Source organism: Oncorhynchus mykiss, chromosome 25, assembly GCF_057628025.1.
Source record: "Oncorhynchus mykiss isolate SJ-2025 chromosome 25, ASM5762802v1, whole genome shotgun sequence".
NCBI classification, from domain to species: Eukaryota; Metazoa; Chordata; class Actinopteri; order Salmoniformes; family Salmonidae; genus Oncorhynchus; species Oncorhynchus mykiss.
In genome coordinates this window covers 15,068,322-15,077,500 of record NC_143046.1, presented here as the reverse complement: position 1 = coordinate 15,077,500, position 9,179 = coordinate 15,068,322, and positions in this window count along the sequence as shown.

The window sequence follows — 9,179 nt, the reverse complement described above, 5'->3', positions numbered from 1 at the left end:
CACTTTGGATGATGTATCAATACACCCAGTCATTACAAAGACAACATTTTAGTTTCTCCGCAATACTAACCTAATTGACAGAGTGAAAAGAATGAAGCCTGTACAGAATAAAAAGTATTCCAAACATGCATCCTGTTTACAACAAGGCACTAAAGTAATACTGCAAAAAATGTGTCAATCAATGACAATTTTGTCCTGAATGCAAAGCGTTACGTTTGGGGCAAATCCAATACAACACATTATCACTCTCCATATGTTCAATCATAGTGGTAGCTGCATCAAGTTATGGGTATACTTGTAATCGTTAAGGACTGAGGAGTTTTCAGGATAAAAAAATAAACAGAATGGAACTAAGCATATGCAAAATCCTAGAGGAAAACGTGTTTCAGTCTGCTTTCCACCAGAGACTGGGAGATGAGTTCACCTTTCAGCAGGACAATAACCTAAAGCACAAGGCCAACTCTACACTGGAGTTGCTTACCAAGAAGACAGTGAAGGTTCCTGAGTGGCCAAGTTACAGTTTTGACTTAAATGTACTTCAAATCTATGGTGAAACGTGAACATGGTTGTCTAGCAATGATCAATAACCAATTTGAGACCAAAACCTGAATGGAATCCATTTTGAATTCAGGCTGTAACACAACAAAATGTGGAATAACTCAAGAGGTATGAATACTTTCTGAAGGACCTGTACATCCTTCAAATGTTGGTGTTTGGTTGCGTTGACAATATCACTTTTTCAATACGATAAATAGCCGATTAACTTGTCGAAAAGTTAACAAATTATATGATTCACTTCTCCATTTCAACCAAAAATAAAAGTTAAACAATAGGATCAAGCCAATCAGATGTCTTTACATATTTATTGTCAACCAAACACAATTCAATAGAACTTTTGTAAGATGGTAAATAGGTTCATTTTAAGGCTATCTTAAAGAGTCATGTAAAAGTGTTTATTTAACCATAAAATTAGTAAAACATTCATTTCTAAATGTTAAGGTTACTCTAAATATACATTTATTTTGTAATCATAGAAAGTATGAATGTTAAGGGTCACAGGTCTGTGGAAATCTTCACAATTGCTGTAATAATCTGGACAGATTCTCAAAAGGCATTGATCATTCACACCATGTATTTCAACGTAATCTCAACCAACTGCGATCCAGATCATTTGGTTGTGCTATTAACTGAAGCACAGTTGTTGTATAAATAAGCTAAATATCTGACATCGTATTCCCATTTCAACTTTGTGTGCTATTACATGGTTGAAAGTGGAGTGATAACATATTTACGTGACCACAAAACCATAAATCAGACATTCTATTACATGGTTGAAAGTGGAGTGATAACATATTTACGTGACCACAACACCATAAATCAGACATGCATTTCCATTGGAAGTTGGTTGTGCTTTTAGATGGTTGAAAATATCAGCCAATTCTCCACGTCCTATGACCTGGTGTGTCCAGTGGCTGTCTGTTGGTTTACATCCCCTTTTGCAGATGAAGAAGCTACTTTCTCTGGGGTCCACAAAAAAACACAAAACATGACAGGTAACAAAACACTGATAGACAACGACAGTCACACTGTAACAAATTATTCTATTTTACCTACCCAGCCCTGTGTGTGTGTGTGTGTGTGTGTGTGTGTGTGTGTGTGTGTGTGTGTGTGTGTGTGTGTGTGTGTGTGTGTGTGTGTGTGTGTGTGTGTGTGTGGCCCATGCCATTGCCAGTGTTAAATACATAGATTGTGCCTTCACAGCTGAGACAGGATTTGACAAAGTATTAAGTGGGTGACTCTCAGCTCTGAGACTGAGACTGAACTGGAGGGCACATCACACACTCACAGTAGTTTGCACTCAGCAGAAACACCCTTGTTTATTCTCCCTCTCTCTGTCTCTCTCTCAATTTGTCTAAAGTGGATGTCAAACTGCTAACAAGCCTAAATGGGTTTTTAATGACAGGATCCAAGACTATACCAGTCAACTCTATATACCACCTGACTTTCATTCTCTCTCTCTCTCTCTCTCTATTTCTCTCTCTCTCTCTCTCTCTCTCTCTCTCTCAAAATTCAATTTAAGGGGCTTTATTAGCTTGGGAAACACATGTTAACATTGCCATTTAATTAGTTTGTACACTCTTGGCATTCTCTCAACCAGCTTCACCTGGAATGATTTTCCAACAGTCTTAAAGGAGTTCCCACATATGCTGAGCACTTGTTGGCTGCTTTTCCTTCACTCTGCGATCCAATTCAATGCTCAGTATATTTCTGTATTGTTTTAGTGATTCACGGTAGTGAAGACAGGCTCTGATTTTCTGGGTCTCTATGTTTTTTGTTTGATAGGGTTCTCAATCCCTTTCTTAGGTTTTTTCATTCTTCATCAAACCATTTGTCATTTTAGTTCATTTTCTTAGGTTGTCTGCTTGAAATTGTTGTTTTTAATAGGGAAGGTAAAACATCAAATGAACTGTTTAGTCTTTCTACTGCAAATATTAGAGTGAAAAAAGGGATTGAAATCCCCCCCCCTCTCTCGCTCTCTCTCTCTCTCTCTCTCTCTCTCTCTCTCTCCATCTCTCTCACACTGAAAACACACACATACATATTGGGAAAGCTAAAACGAGTGTCAGCAGCAGCAGAGCTAGTTAACACTATAACACACTGACTCTGTCTCTAGTAGCAGAGCTAGATAACACTTTAACACACTGTTTCTGTCTCTAGTAGCAGAGCTAGTTAACACTATAACACACTGTCTCTGTCTCTGTCTCTAGTAGCAGAGCTAGTAAACACTATAACACACTGTCTCTGTCTCTGTCTCTAGTAGCAGAGCTAGTTAACACTATAACACACTGTCTCTGTCTGTGTCTCTGTCTCTAGCAGCAGAGCTAGTTAAAACTATAACACACTGTCTCTGTCTCTGTCTCTAGCAGCAGAGCTAGTTAACACTATAACACACTGTCTCTGTCTGTGTCTCTGTCTCTAGCAGCAGAGCTAGTTAACACTATAACACACTGTCTCTGTCTCTGTCTCTATCTCTAGCAGCAGAGCTAGTTAACACTATAACACACTGTCTCTGTCTCTGTCTCTAGCAGCAGAGCTAGTTAACACTATAACACACTGTCTCTGTCTGTGTCTCTGTCTCTAGCAGCAGAGCTAGTTAACACTATAACACACTGTCTCTGTCTCTGTCTCTGTCTCTAGCAGCAGAGCTAGTTAACACTATAACACACTGTCTCTGTCTCTGTCTCTGTCTCTAGCAGCAGAGCTAGTTAACACTATAACACACTGTCTCTGTCTCTGTCTCTAGCAGCAGAGCTAGTTAACACTATAACACACTGTCTCTGTCTCTGTCTCTGTCTCTAGCAGCAGAGCTAGTTAACACTATAACACACTGTCTCTGTCTGTGTCTCTGTCTCTAGCAGCAGAGCTAGTTAACACTATAACACACTGTCTCTGTCTCTGTCTCTGTCTCTAGCAGCAGAGCTAGTTAACACTATACCACACTGTCTCTGTCTCTGTCTCTGTCTCTGTCTCTGTCTCTGTCTCTGTCTCTAGCAGCAGAGCTAGTTAACACTATACCACACTGTCTCTGTCTCTGTCTCTGTCTCTAGCAGCAGAGCTAGTTAACAATATAACACACTGTTTCTGTCTCGAGTAGCAGAGCTAGTTAACACTATAACACACTGTCTCTAGCAGCAGAGCTAGTTAACACTATAACACACTGTCTCTGTCTCTGTCTCTAGCAGCAGAGCTAGTTAACACTATAACACACTGTTTCTGTCTCGAGTAGCAGAGCTAGTTAACACTATAACACACTGTCTCTGTCTCTAGTAGCAGAGCTAGTTAACACTATAACACACTGTTTCTGTCTCGAGTAGCAGAGCTAGTTAACAATATTACACTGACTCTGTCTCTGTCTCTGTCTCTAGCAGCAGAGCTAGTTAACACTTTAACACAGTGTTTCTGTCTCTAGTAGCAGAGCTAGTTAACACTATAACACTCTGTCTCTGTCTGTGTTTCTGTCTCTAGTAGCAGAGCTAGTTAACAGTATTACACACTGTCTCTGTCTCTGTCTCTAGCAGCAGAGCTAGTTAACACTATAACACACTGTCTCTGTCTGTGTCTCTGTCTCTAGCAGCAGAGCTAGATAACACTATAACACACTGTCTCTGTCTCTGTCTCTAGCAGCAGAGCTAGTTAACACTATAACACACTGTCTCTGTCTCTGTCTCTGTCTCTAGTAGCAGAGCTAGTTAACACTATAACACACTGTCTCTGTCTGTGTCTCTGTCTCTAGTAGCAGAGCTAGTTAACACTATAACACACTGTCTCTGTCTGTGTCTCTGTCTCTAGCAGCAGAGCTAGATAACACTATAACACACTGTCTCTGTCTCTGTCTCTAGCAGCAGAGCTAGTTAACACTATAACACACTGTCTCTGTCTCTGTCTCTGTCTCTAGTAGCAGAGCTAGTTAACACTATAACACACTGTCTCTGTCTGTGTCTCTGTCTCTAGTAGCAGAGCTAGATAACACTATAACACACTGTCTCTGTCTCTGTCTCTAGCAGCAGAGCTAGTTAACACTATAACACACTGTCTCTGTCTCTCGCAGCAGAGCTAGTTAACAGTATTACACACTGTCTCTGTCTCTGTCTCTAGCAGCAGAGCTAGTTAACACTATAACACACTGTCTCTGTCTCTGTCTCTAGCAGCAGAGGTAGATAACACTATAACACACTGTCTCTGTCTCTGTCTCTAGCAGCAGAGCTAGTTAACACTTTAACACAGTGTTTCTGTCTCTAGTAGCAGAGCTAGTTAACACTATAACACTCTGTCTCTGTCTGTGTTTCTGTCTCTAGTAGCAGAGCTAGTTAACAGTATTACACACTGTCTCTGTCTCTGTCTCTAGCAGCAGAGCTAGTTAACACTATAACACACTGTCTCTGTCTGTGTCTCTGTCTCTAGCAGCAGAGCTAGTTAACACTATAACACACTGTCTCTGTCTCTGTCTCTGTCTCTAGTAGCAGAGCTAGTTAACACTATAACACACTGTCTCTGTCTGTGTCTCTGTCTCTAGTAGCAGAGCTAGTTAACACTATAACACACTGTCTCTGTCTCTAGCAGCAGAGCTAGTTAACACTATAACACACTGTCTCTGTCTGTGTCTCTGTCTCTAGCAGCAGAGCTAGTTAACACTATAACACACTGTCTCTGTCTCTGTCTCTGTCTCTAGTAGCAGAGCTAGTTAACACTATAACACACTGTCTCTGTCTCTAGCAGCAGAGCTAGTTAACACTATAACACACTGTCTCTGTCTCTAGCAGCAGAGCTAGTTAACACTATAACACACTGTCTCTGTCTCTAGCAGCAGAGCTAGTTAACACTATAACACACTGTCTCTGTCTGTGTCTCTGTCTCTAGCAGCAGAGCTAGTTAACACTATAACACACTGTCTCTGTCTCTGTCTCTGTCTCTAGTAGCAGAGCTAGTTAACACTATAACACACTGTCTCTGTCTGTGTCTCTGTCTCTAGTAGCAGAGCTAGTTAACACTATAACACACTGTCTCTGTCTCTGTCTCTGTCTCTAGCAGCAGAGCTAGTTAACACTATAACACACTGTCTCTGTCTCTGTCTCTAGCAGCAGAGCTAGTTAACACTATAACACACTGTCTCTGTCTGTGTCTCTGTCTCTAGCAGCAGAGCTAGTTAACACTATAACACACTGTCTCTGTCTCTGTCTCTGTCTCTAGTAGCAGAGCTAGTTAACACTATAACACACTGTCTCTGTCTCTAGCAGCAGAGCTAGTTAACACTATAACACACTGTCTCTGTCTCTAGCAGCAGAGCTAGTTAACACTATAACACACTGTCTCTGTCTGTGTCTCTGTCTCTAGCAGCAGAGCTAGTTAACACTATAACACACTGTCTCTGTCTCTGTCTCTGTCTCTAGTAGCAGAGCTAGTTAACACTATAACACACTGTCTCTGTCTGTGTCTCTGTCTCTAGTAGCAGAGCTAGTTAACACTATAACACACTGTCTCTGTCTGTGTCTCTGTCTCTAGCAGCAGAGCTAGTTAACACTATAACACACTGTCTCTGTCTCTGTCTCTATCTCTAGCAGCAGAGCTAGTTAACACTATAACACACTGTCTGTGTCTCTGTCTCTAGCAGCAGAGGTAGATAACACTATAACACACTGTCTCTGTCTCTGTCTCTAGCAGCAGAGCTAGTTAACACTTTAACACAGTGTTTCTGTCTCTAGTAGCAGAGCTAGTTAACACTATAACACTCTGTCTCTGTCTGTGTTTCTGTCTCTAGTAGCAGAGCTAGTTAACAGTATTACACACTGTCTCTGTCTCTGTCTCTAGCAGCAGAGCTAGTTAACACTATAACACACTGTCTCTGTCTGTGTCTCTGTCTCTAGCAGCAGAGCTAGATAACACTATAACACACTGTCTCTGTCTCTGTCTCTAGCAGCAGAGCTAGTTAACACTATAACACACTGTCTCTGTCTCTGTCTCTGTCTCTAGTAGCAGAGCTAGTTAACACTATAACACACTGTCTCTGTCTGTGTCTCTGTCTCTAGCAGCAGAGCTAGTTAACATTATAACACACTGTCTGTGTCTCTGTCTCTAGCAGCAGAGGTAGATAACACTATAACACACTGTCTGTGTCTCTGTCTCTAGCAGCAGAGGTAGATAACACTATAACACACTGTTTCTGTCTCTGTCTCTAGCAGCAGAGCTAGTTAACACTATAACACACTGTCTCTGTCTCTGTCTCTGTCTCTAGCAGCAGAGCTAGTTAACACTATAACACACTGTCTGTGTCTCTGTCTCTAGCAGCAGAGGTAGATAACACTATAACACACTGTCTGTGTCTCTGTCTCTAGCAGCAGAGCTAGTTAACAATATAACACACTGTTTCTGTCTCGAGTAGCAGAGCTAGTTAACACTATAACACACTATCTCTGTCTGTGTCTCTGTCTCTAGCAGCAGAGCTAGTTAACACTATAACACACTGTTTCTGTCTCGAGTAGCAGAGCTAGTTAACACTATAACACACTGTCTCTGTCTCTAGTAGCAGAGCTAGTTAACACTATAACACACTGTTTCTGTCTCGAGTAGCAGAGCTAGTTAACACTATAACACACTGTCTCTGTCTCTAGTAGCAGAGCTAGTTAACACTATAACACACTGTTTCTGTCTCGAGTAGCAGAGCTAGTTAACAATATTACACTGACTCTGTCTCTAGCAGCAGAGCTAGTTAACACTTTAACACAGTGTTTCTGTCTCTAGTAGCAGAGCTAGTTAACACTATAACACACTGTCTCTGTCTCTGTCTCTGTCTCTAGCAGCAGAGCTAGTTAACACTATAACACACTGTTTCTGTCTCTGTCTCTAGCAGCAGAGCTAGTTAACACTATAACACACTGTCTCTGTCTGTGTCTCTGTCTCTAGCAGCAGAGCTAGTTAACACTATAACACACTGTCTCTGTCTCTAGCAGCAGAGCTAGTTAACACTATAACACACTGTCTCTGTCTCTGTCTCTAGTAGCAGAGCTAGTTAACACTATAACACACTGTCTCTGTCTCTGTCTCTAGCAGCAGAGCTAGTTAACACTATAACACACTGTCTCTGTCTCTGTCTCTGTCTCTAGCAGCAGAGCTAGTTAACACTATAACACACTGTCTCTGTCTCTGTCTCTGTCTCTAGTAGCAGAGCTAGTTAACACTATAACACACTGTCTCTGTCTCTGTCTCTATCTCTAGCAGCAGAGCTAGTTAACACTATAACACACTGTCTCTGTCTCTAGCAGCAGAGCTAGTTAACAATATAACACACTGTTTCTGTCTCGAGTAGCAGAGCTAGTTAACACTATAACACACTGTCTCTAGCAGCAGAGCTAGTTAACACTATAACACACTGTCTCTGTCTCTGTCTCTAGCAGCAGAGCTAGTTAACACTATAACACACTGTTTCTGTCTCGAGTAGCAGAGCTAGTTAACACTATAACACACTGTCTCTGTCTCTAGTAGCAGAGCTAGTTAACACTATAACACACTGTTTCTGTCTCGAGTAGCAGAGCTAGTTAACACTATAACACACTGTCTCTGTCTCTAGTAGCAGAGCTAGTTAACACTATAACACACTGTTTCTGTCTCGAGTAGCAGAGCTAGTTAACAATATTACACTGACTCTGTCTCTGTCTCTGTCTCTAGCAGCAGAGCTAGTTAACACTTTAACACAGTGTTTCTGTCTCTAGTAGCAGAGCTAGTTAACACTATAACACACTGTTTCTGTCTCGAGTAGCAGAGCTAGTTAACACTATAACACACTGTCTCTGTCTCTAGTAGCAGAGCTAGTTAACACTATAACACACAGTTTCTGTCTCGAGTAGCAGAGCTAGTTAACACTATAACACACTGTCTCTGTCTCTAGTAGCAGAGCTAGTTAACACTTTAACACAGTGTTTCTGTCTCTAGTAGCAGAGCTAGTTAACAGTATTACACACTGTCTCTGTCTCTGTCTCTAGCAGCAGAGCTAGTTAACACTATAACACACTGTCTCTGTCTGTGTCTCTAGCAGCAGAGCTAGTTAACACTATAACACACTGTCTCTGTCTGTGTCTCTAGCAGCAGAGCTAGTTAACACTATAACACTCTGTCTCTGTCTGTGTTTCTGTCTCTAGTAGCAGAGCTAGTTAACAGTATTACACACTGTCTCTGTCTCTGTCTCTAGCAGCAGAGCTAGTTAACACTATAACACACTGTCTCTGTCTGTGTCTCTAGCAGCAGAGCTAGTTAACACTATAACACACTGTCTCTGTCTGTGTCTCTAGCAGCAGAGCTAGTTAACACTATAACACTCTGTCTCTGTCTGTGTTTCTGTCTCTAGTAGCAGAGCTAGTTAACAGTATTACACACTGTCTCTGTCTCTGTCTCTAGCAGCAGAGCTAGTTAACACTATAACACACTGTCTCTGTCTCTGTCTCTAGCAGCAGAGCTAGTTAACACTATAACACACTGTCTCTGTCTCTATCTCTAGCAGCAGAGCTAGTTAACACTAAAACACACTGTCTCTGTCTCTGTCTCTAGCAGCAGAGCTAGTTAACACTATAACACACTGTCTCTGTCTCTGTCTCTAGCAGCAGAGCTAGTTAACACTATAACACACTGTC